This window comes from Clarias gariepinus, chromosome 20, assembly GCF_024256425.1.
Source record: "Clarias gariepinus isolate MV-2021 ecotype Netherlands chromosome 20, CGAR_prim_01v2, whole genome shotgun sequence".
Classification (NCBI taxonomy): Eukaryota; Metazoa; Chordata; class Actinopteri; order Siluriformes; family Clariidae; genus Clarias; species Clarias gariepinus.
Genome location: NC_071119.1, coordinates 25,178,719 through 25,189,260, shown reverse-complemented (window position 1 = coordinate 25,189,260; position 10,542 = coordinate 25,178,719).

The window sequence follows — 10,542 nt, the reverse complement described above, 5'->3', positions numbered from 1 at the left end:
CTGTTTATTTATCAAGTTAACGACAGGTCTCAGACCGTCCCAAAATATTTCTGTGTTAATGCTGCACTTCTTTTTCAAACACGCCATCTCAGTTTCTATGTAAATAAGCTACTTGTAAAATGAGCCAAACCCCCTCTAGAGAAGAGTATAGCTAAACAACAATCTTATATGAGGTCACAGTATAGTGAAAATCATTTTATTTTAATGAAATACAAATTGCAAAATTTTTTTTAAAAGGACAAAAAGCAGGAAATGCCCCGCCAAATACTTGAACTTAAAAATAATTAAAGACTATGTCATTTATTTAGTTTCTTAAACCATCAAGGCTCTTAAACTTAAGGACGTTTCCAAATGACTCGTGCATCTAATACATACACAATGTCACTTAATTCAGCTCTCATAGCTGATTAAACCCTGTAAGCATCCTGACTCCATGACTGAGCAGCGCCGCCACAGACATAATCGATTATCAGAAACGTTCATTTGCATGTCCGTATAAATCAGCGTCTTGGCTACAGTACTGTAAATCTGTAAAACAGTAATGCTTTTCTCTTTCCCCGGCTCTTATTACATATTCCACACCGTAACTGAGCGGAAAGACATTCTTTTGTTAAAAGTATAACTAGACAAGAATTGATAGACTTGATTTTTTTTTTCCTTTTTTTCCCCACCTCCAGGCAAAAAGCCTTTACAGATCAGTGACTGTCATGGTAGACCAGCTATCGCAGAGGGACTTTCAAAGGAAAAGGCCATTTCTTATTTCTGTGGCACTTGTGCTCCCTACAGCGTACGAATGGAAAAGTTATATTTCTGTATTCAGCGTTAGTCTTGGAGGAGAGATCAATATTCATGATTCCGATGGCTGAATCAATGCAACGGCACTTTTTTTCTTTTTGTCCCCATGCATTAGAGTGGTACTTTGGATTATGAAAAAAAAAGAGAGAGAGAGAGGGAGAGTAAGAGAAGAAGAAGGAAAGATAAAAGTTAGCCAGGAACACAAACATTCTTTCCTTTTTATAACTAAAGATTAAACACTTTATTTTTTTGTTGTTGTTGAATCTGCAAATTTCTTCTATCATGCTTAATAAATGCATGCTTATTAGGTTATGTAACCGGTAATCTCTTCATAAAAACATGACAAGGGCTTTAATAAGTGTGGACAATATTATACCTCCATCACGCTGGTGATAATAAGTTTGTTCAATGTTTTTTATATACAACTGTAAGTTCTGAACAAGTAATCTAATTAGATGAGAACTTTCCCACAAATGCTGATATAGAGCTTAATACCACTGGAAAGTTTAATTAACTATATTTACCACTCAGCACAGGTGTTGTCCAGTGGTTATTGACACTAACTGTGGGTCTCAGTGTGGGTGGGAGTAGGTCTGTACGGTCCGCAGTACTGAGGAGAGAGCAGCTGCCTGATAAAACCCACATTCTCACAGAAGCACTTTCAGCAACAACACACTTCTGATAACATTATGTTACTCTAATCCCTGATCAAGGGCACGACGTGATGTGTGGAACAAATGATTGTACACCCTACAGTACTTGGCGCACTATACTTCTATTTAATACTATTTGGGATTCAACCACAAAACCTAGAAGTTAATGGGGCTGGTATCTCGTTTGGGGGTAAAATCTCGTTTACTAAAAGTTTCTCAGGACTGTCCACCACCTCCATGATTTATTCTCCACAAACTTTACAATAATTTTTGCCTTAGTTTTTGACCAACGCTAACAGTCTGTAGTGATATAATATTACAATATTACATTAATACATTACTTGTTCCACCGGTTATTTACCAATACTATTGGGCCTTACCACTCTTCGAATGCAATATTGTTAACTGTAGTACTTGTGTAATGCGCTTTCCTTTTCCCATCCATTCCAAGTGCAATATACAGTATGTGAACTCAGTCAGGACTCACACGCTTCCCTATTAGGGCGATATGGAATTTACTGTCTTATTTTAAGTAACCCCCCCCCCTCTTTTTTTTATTCCCCTTGTTAAATGTATTACTCGGAAAGTACAAAGCAATTTCCCTTTGAGACTAATAAAGTTCATCTTAATAAACTGGTTAAACGTCTTTAATAATAACCTCTTTTTTGATAATAAATTTCTTTTAAATTTAGTTGTATAGCAGCACACTTGAGGGAATGCTATTGCACTGAATATTAGCGTCACAGCTATGCTGATATTCAGTGCGACAGCGTGATCTCAAGTGTAATGTCAATTATATTTGTTCTTAATTCAGACAGAGTTTATAGTCTTACATGAAATCTTCATAAATACTTCATTATGTACGAATCCCCAGTGATACCATATAAGAGCAAGTGTATTAATATAAGCCTTCACTGCTGTCAGACTCTGAAGCTTCTGGCCAATCAGTGTGGAGTTATGCAACTCTGAAGATTGCATGTGGCGTGTATTAAGATGAAACTCACAGTGGGGAAAAAAAAAAAAACAGACAATACTCGACACAGACAGACACAAAGGTAGTATAATGTTGAACTTCTGAATATTGTTCCCATGCTGCAGCCGACTTTGCAATGTTTTATTCATTTCCCGATGTACAGTAGTTCGTCAGGATGACAGTAGTCTAGTAGTGAATTGAGATCGGATGACAAAGAAAAAAGTATTTTTGCGAGAAATCCATTTCACCACCAGTTAGCCTTGTCTTTGTCAGCTATTTGTCGACCGAACTGACTTCTAGAAGCGACTACCTGTCATGCATCGGTGTGAAATATACATTGTGTCTGATTGTGCTTGCAGGGGAAAAAAAATCTCACAAACAAACTAACAAAGCAATAAAAAAAACGACTTCTTTTTAAGGTGCACATTGTAATATTTCTACAGTAGTACAAAAAATATACAGAATTCAGCAGAAAAGCGTAGCTCGCTTTAGCTGAATTATTATTGTACTTTTATGATATTATTGTTCATGTGCAACAATTCTGCAAAGCATTGGGTTTTAAAGAATAGGAAAAATAAACGTAGAAAAAAAGAGAATTCACGCTGGTCATATTTTTTTTCTGTTAAAAAGCTGCAATAAGCATTTTTTTAAAGAATTATGCTAGTGTTAGCATAAGCGTCTAAAATCAACTGGCTCTTCTCTGCTATGCTTCGCTCTGCTACACTCCACCCAGCCCTTCACCTATCTCACTGTGTATGCGCAAACACTTCATGCAGCACAACTACAGTTTCTTCTAAACAGCAGGTGGACACAAAACATTTACAGCTAGCACCGCTTGTAAACATCAGCAGAGAACATAACGAGTGCACCCGTTACATCTGCTGCAAAGTTTTGCTCAGTTAAGAAACAAAAACTCAACTTTCACAGTTTTTTTCCTAATACTGTGTAGAAGTATTGGCCCCCTTGTGCTTCATATCGTGCTTCTAAACAGCCAGACTTTCTTATTTTTTTATGTAGTCTTGTGAAATATTTCTCCGTCTAGTCCCTGTATGTAAGCAGTTTCAGAGGAATTTTTTTTGGTTTGTTTTATTTTTTTTAATCCACACAGTGAACTATCAATCATTTAAGCATAAAAAGGCATCTGAGCATCTTAAGGCATGAACCAGTGAGAAATAGGTGCAGATAATAACAGATAATCAGGCCTGGGATTGTTACATAAACAACCATATTTAATGATGTACTGTACTGTATCTTTAGGCACTGTCACAGTGAGACATTTGTAGCAGTGGTAGCTCTGCATATATAAGGATGTATCTATGCATGTATCTATGTATTAGGGCTCTGGGTCATGATCATAAGGTTGGTAGTTCAAGCCGCAGGTGCCACTGTTGTACCCATAGGCAAGGCCCATAACCCTGACCTCTCCAGTGGTGCTATAGAATGGATAACCCTACACTCCAACCCTATAACCCTGACCTCTCCAGTGGTGCTATAGAATGGATAACCCTACACTCCAACCCTATAACCCTGACCTCTCCAGTGGTGCTATAGAATGGATAACCCTACACTCCAACCCTATAACCCTGACCTCTCCAGTGGTGCTATAGAATGGATAACCCTACACTCCAACCCCAGGCACCAAGATGAGATATGTGAAGAAAGAATTTTACAGTGCAGTAATATATGTGTGACAAATAAAGGCCGAACTTTTAAACCTTTTAATTGAATCAGTTTAATTTAATATGAAAAAAGCGCGTGGGGAGGGTGTGGTCACCTGATGTTTGAAAACATGTCTGAACTGAAATAAAACATATTGTGGGTACATAGCTACTTCGTTGAGGTAATTAAAGTGGGTAACTTGTCACAACACCAATGACCCATAGCCAAAGTCCCAGCGGAAAATAATCAACTTAGTGGAAACTAAAGAAGAGATTTAGCTGGTGAGCATTAAAATAACATAACTCACCGGTCATGACTTCATTCTGCTCCAGTAGCCGACAGCTGTGCAGGCCAGGTGGCTTGTGAACGAACTCACTTGGCAAGAAAGTAACTGGTTAATTATCATAATTGAAAGTAGCAACAAAGTGACACCGCTAGCTTAGCCAACTGCTGTTTCAATCACTCTTGGTATGCAAGTGAAAATTTACAACCACAATGTAATGGTACGATTCATTATCAAGTTACAATATATAATACATTTACCACGTACCAGTCAAGCAAAAATAGTGCCAAATTGGTGTCAGTCTATAAATTTCACTTTAGATCAAATATAAATTATTTCATGTACACCATCCCAGATCATATGGGAATCGGAAGTTTGCAAGTCAGCCGTGGCCCGCAGGTCGCTATAGCTGATGTCTGAAGCTTAGTTTAGTTTAAAATATTTTAAACTAATAAAATTAATTATTTATGAAAATGCTTTCTCTTTCTCTCTCTCTCTCTCTCTCTCCCATATATCTCTCTCTCTCTCTCTCTCTCTCTCCCATATATATATATATAATTTTTTGTTTCTTTTTCTTAATCTAAATTATTTATTGTGACGATCATCCACAAGCCAATAAAAAGCCATTTAAACTGATATTTGTTGCTGTAAAGCATTTCAGATTCAAGTGAAATGTGGTGCTTGCATTCATCGGTAAACGCTCATCCTGTAGATTGTTATGCAGCATATTCCTTTCATCTCGTCAAATTAACCATCTAAAAAATACAGATAAAATAAAGCGGTTATTGAGCTGCAAGCATGAAAAAAAAGCCTTGCTGCTTGTGTTTGGCTGTAAAATCAGATAAGGGATGGTTTGATATAGCTGGAAGATCTAATACTATTAGTTTAATGGCCTATGGCAGCTATAAAGACAGGCTGTGCAGTTACGCATCCCAGGTAGCTAAAGGATGAGTTGAAGAGAGAGCGAGTGAGTGGGAGAGTAGAGTAGTAGAGCAGTTTTCATGCTGCATCCCGAGAGTTAAAGTAGAAAAATAAAATCCCCTGACCTGCCACATTTGTTACCCTACCACATCTCATGAAGTGCAACAATTTTGATATAGATATTACCACCAAATACCAGGCACCGAGTTGCTGGTAGACTCGGCAATGGGTAAAGGGTCAGCCAGAGGCATGTTTTACAATTGACTTAAACCTACACAAAACGTTAACTGCTTAATCGAGCAGGTGGCAGCACGGAGGTGAACATTTTAGTGGAAAGCTCTTTGGCCTCGCACCTCTAAGTTCAAGGGTTCAAGTCCAGCCTCAGGTCTGTGTACGAGGGGTTTGCATGTCCTTCCCGTGCTTAGTGGGTTTCTTCCGGGTACATTGGTTTCCTCCCACAGTAAAAGGACATGTAGAGTAGTAACTGGCATAACTGCAGGGTGTTAGTAATGCAATGATTGGCAGCTCGTTCAGGGCAGCTACATTCCTAACTGCCTCATGCCTTGAATCCCCTGGGATACTATCCACACCTTTTACAACCCTGGATTTTGATAGAGAGTATGGATAACCACCAAAGAATTTGTGAGTGAGTGTTACTTTGTTTAGAGGTGAGTACAGTAGCCTTGAGAGGTGGGAATCATGACCTCATGGTGGGAACATGGCCAGTTGTCAAGATGTGTCAAGGTCCCCCTTGAACTCTGTCTCTACTGTCCTAATGATAGAAACACACAGCTAGTCCCTACTTGTTTGATTTTGCTGCTGCTTCTGCTTTTTTTCTGAAGTTCTTCAAAAAAAACAAACAAAAAAAAAACTATTCTCAGTTTACCAGACTTGCAGAGATGCATCTTAATTTTAGCTCATGGGGTCATTAGATAGTTCTCAACTTCTTTATGGTACAAATTATTGTATAGCTATCAGTGGATTCCAAAAAAAGCTTGAGTTCTGGGCTGCACACTCTTATTTTAATAGCCTCCATTGCGTTTTTTTGGATAGTCCCTGGTTTATTGGATAGGTTTTACCTGTAAGTCTTTCTGACAAGGAAAACCATAGCAAATACAAACTAGCTGTCTGTTTCAGCTAACACCCGCTCTTCCTAAAAGAAACATGATCTTAGCTATAAAGAATTTAGTGTCCATGTTAACTTGTGATACAAAACAAGAATAGATTCTTTCTAGCATGCGTCAGGAGCTTAACATGACTCAATCAGGTTATCAATTTTAACAAATTTAGCTGATATATACTTTAAATACTAAAATACTTTACTTTATGATTCTACATTCCTAATTGCAAAGCTATTGCTTGGTAATTAATACCTAAAACTGGAAATGAAATTTATTTTAGCTTGTTATAAAATAATAGCTATTCATGAAATACTGCATATTGTTATGACATGCAGTAAGCCTGTATAAATGATCGTCCTTTACCTCCATTTTTTCCCACAAATTATTTCAAAAGCGGAAAAAGCAAAAGGTTGCAGAAGCCAAAAATACAGGCTTTTGCCGCTTTCATGCCTTGACTGTTTTTTTTTTTTTTTTTTATCTTAGCATGCGCAAAAGATATTTAAAGGAGACATTCCAAGCTTGATGCCCCCAGACAGGCTGTATGTTCATAACCCCATCATGTTTATTGAGCAGTAAATCCCTGTAAGGTCAGCTCAGCGTCAAATAGTCAAGTATAAGCCTGAGGTTAATTAATAGACTGCACTCTACATATTCCTCCTGTTCAGACAGACAGGACAAGGAAAGACTTTTTTCAACTTTGCACTTTTTATTTGTGCTCTTATCAACATTATTTTAAAACAAATATACAGTTATAAACAGTTTCACAACAAAATGAGATAAACACCATCTTTTGACTTTTGGACACATTTTAAATTAATTAATAACATTTTAACATTTAATTTAAAAGCTGCATATAATTTTATAGAGGCTTTAAAATTCTATATTTTAGACAAAACAACACAAAGTGACTGCAATTTTCTGATCAAAAGCCAACAAACTAATAGTATACTTTTGTCACATGGTCAGTAAAACCAATCAAAAAGCAGCAGCTCCTATGAGTGAACTAAGTAGATGTTTGAAAAATGTTTAAGCCAAGTAAAAGCACATTTTCACACTCTTAGTGCCTTTGCAGTTACACCAGCCGTTATAATCACAGGTTTGCATTGCTTAATGTTCATGATACATTCTGCGAAATAGGATATTACAGTATTGTGATTGGATGTTGTTCAAACACCATGGTATTGTATACACTGTACTTAACAAAGCTAAAGCAGCAATGTATAAGTACAGTAGCAGTGAAGCTGGTACTGCTAAGAAGCCCCAAGCAATAACGATGGAGACAAAAGTGAACATACTGTAATGGAGAGAATAGAGCGAGATGAAAAGACATTGCTTAAATTTTTTAACATGAATTGCTTAATTATTGGCACACTTCTTAAGCACACTGTATGGTAACATACTGTGTATAGCCAATTGTGTAAGTAGCCTAGTACCTGGACAAATGTTTGTTAGACTTACGAACAAACTGGACTTACAAACAAGCCTTGAATCAAAACTAAGTAGTACAGAACTCATTCGTAATCTCTTTTGCCCCTACAACTAGCCATGGTTTGGTGCGTTTGGAATGATCCATGATAGATTTATCCATTATGCTTCGCTGAATATGCTTTTTTTCCGTACTTCTGTATTGTGATTTCTCAGCTTTGCCAATGGGAGTTAAATGGTGTATTTCTGGGCTTTAATATGGTTTCATGGTCAACTTTTTAACTAGAACCTGAAACCGATAAAAGGAAGAGGCTGAAGATGCTGTAAAGTAAAGTTTTTTGCATTCTTCATAATGTCGCTCATGCTCCACAACAAACTTTGGAATTTAGAAGGCTTTTGTGTGCACCTTTTATCCTTGATCTAATTTGCTGCCCCTACTTTCTGTTTGACTCAATACAAAATCAGAATCAAAGCATGAGTTTGCTCTATTTCTTATTCAAATGTAACCAACATATTATTTATACTAAATTGCATACTTAAGTAACCAGAAACACAACTGCAGGCTGATTTATCCATTGTGCCAAAACTGTGGGACGTGGAAATATAGCTTTTTGAAAAATCGCAAACAATTCACACTGATATAGCCCAAAAAGTTTTTATAAAATATTTTGGCAGTTGTGTTTTTAAACACTCATGTGACTCAAAGACAAATATGCACAGAATACTCTCTATGAGTTTGCAGTACTTCATGACATTACATATTTCAGGTCATTGGAAAGTTTTAAAGTTGTTTTTCAGGTTTACAGTAAAGGGTCTGGCTTAATTATCGGAAGTTTAGGTAAGGGACATGTGGCAAATAACTGAATCTTAATGTTAAGGCCATAACTGTTGTGTTGCACCTGTTCTTACATTTGCATTTAAAAAAAAAGCCTGCATCCACATTACATTTATAATAATATTATACTGTATAGAAATATCCTACAGTACATAGTATTAGGATCATATATTACATGCAGAGCATGGTCAAATAGTGACATCATAACCTTACACATAATTAAAATCTGAGTTTTTTTTTTCTTTAAGGAACACCATACAAGGAATTTGTTTTGGTTATATGATGTGGACAGAAACAAAAGAAATACAATATGTAACCTAACAAAAAAAGAAAAATGAAGTGCTAAATAGGAATAATATGTCAAGCCTATGGTAAATATATACAAGCTGGCTGAGGTTTTACAGTGTCAAGTCGAGTTTGGACACACCTTCTAATTTTCCCATAAGAAACTGCCCACTGGCCAAAAAAATAAATACATAAGAATAATTAATACAACATATAAAGTAAAAATAAAACAAATTAATCTGCACTTTACCTTTGAAAAGAATCACGACAGAGCAGTGTCTCTGTGTAGAGCAGAGAGAAAGAGTGTGTGTGTGTGTGTCTGTAAAGGCGAAAGTAGGAGGGGGCTGTGTATGTGTGTGTGTTTGGGGGGACCTTGTCCAATAATGTGCGCGCACACAGAAACAAAGAACAGGCTGATACAGAGAGAGATAATGGATCTTTTGCCTCTCTAATGAGACTTGCTTTTGCAAGTAAACGCACGTTGTACACAAACGCATACAGACACACAAAAAAAATAGTTTTACGCACACATGCATGGTCACAGTGTTATAGTAAACAGTGCACACGTGCACGGATGTTGATTATACTAGTAAGAGACGTGCACTAAGACCCAGCAGGGAAAACGATTACCCACAAATACGCAGCACAAAAGAGAGAAGAAAAAACCGTTGGCTCAGTTGTGATCACATGATGCTCGGCATCAAAACAAGAAGCGCATCCGTGATACATGATACTAGGTACTCATAAACCAAGACTTGTTTGTTTCCCAAGTCAAAATTTATTAAAAATCTTTGCTTGTCTTGCAAAACACTCGCAAATCGCCTTACTCAAAATCCGAGGTTTTACTGTATCTGCTACTTCTGCCCTGTTAAGCTTCATAACGGCTCTAGCAGAAAGGTGCTATCTGTTTATTAGTGAGTTCTGAGGCTATAGACAATCAGCCTGTCAGCAAAGCAAAAGATACGATGCAGTGTGCTCTTGTCTTTGGCAGTGGAGGAAGCATACCAAATGGTGATGAATAAGGCCATGACTGACTCAATGATAGTAGTGTAGAACTGTACCATGACTGAATGTAGTTGCCACAGGAATTGGGTGCTCTTCTGTACCTTCTTTGTTAGGAAATTGATGGTGCGTTTTTTCTTACGGTATTCCAGGAACTGGAAGGACTTGACTGGAGAGCCACACATAGCAAATGTCACTTGGTGGGTTGTTTTTTTAAATTTACAGCTTTACAGTACCTTGTGTTTTCAGTTTTTTTTTTTTTTTTTCATCTGATCACCTGAGTGTCAATCTTCCAACATTCGGCAGGCTTATCCCTTCTGAAGGTTCAATCAGGCTGGTGTAACCAACCAACTTCAAAAGCTCAATGGACTAATGATTGGACACACTATTGTTTATGTCCTATAAAAAAGTAAAGGAGAAAACAGGTGCTGGGGGTAAGAAATGTGTTTTCTTAGCTTCTGGTTATTCAAGAAGTCTAGGAATCTGGTCCACCTACCTGAGACAGGTTGCCCTGTATCAGGGCTTGGACGATGATATCAATGATATACTTTAGTTACATAATGATATTGATGGTTCCTGTGTCTTCTACA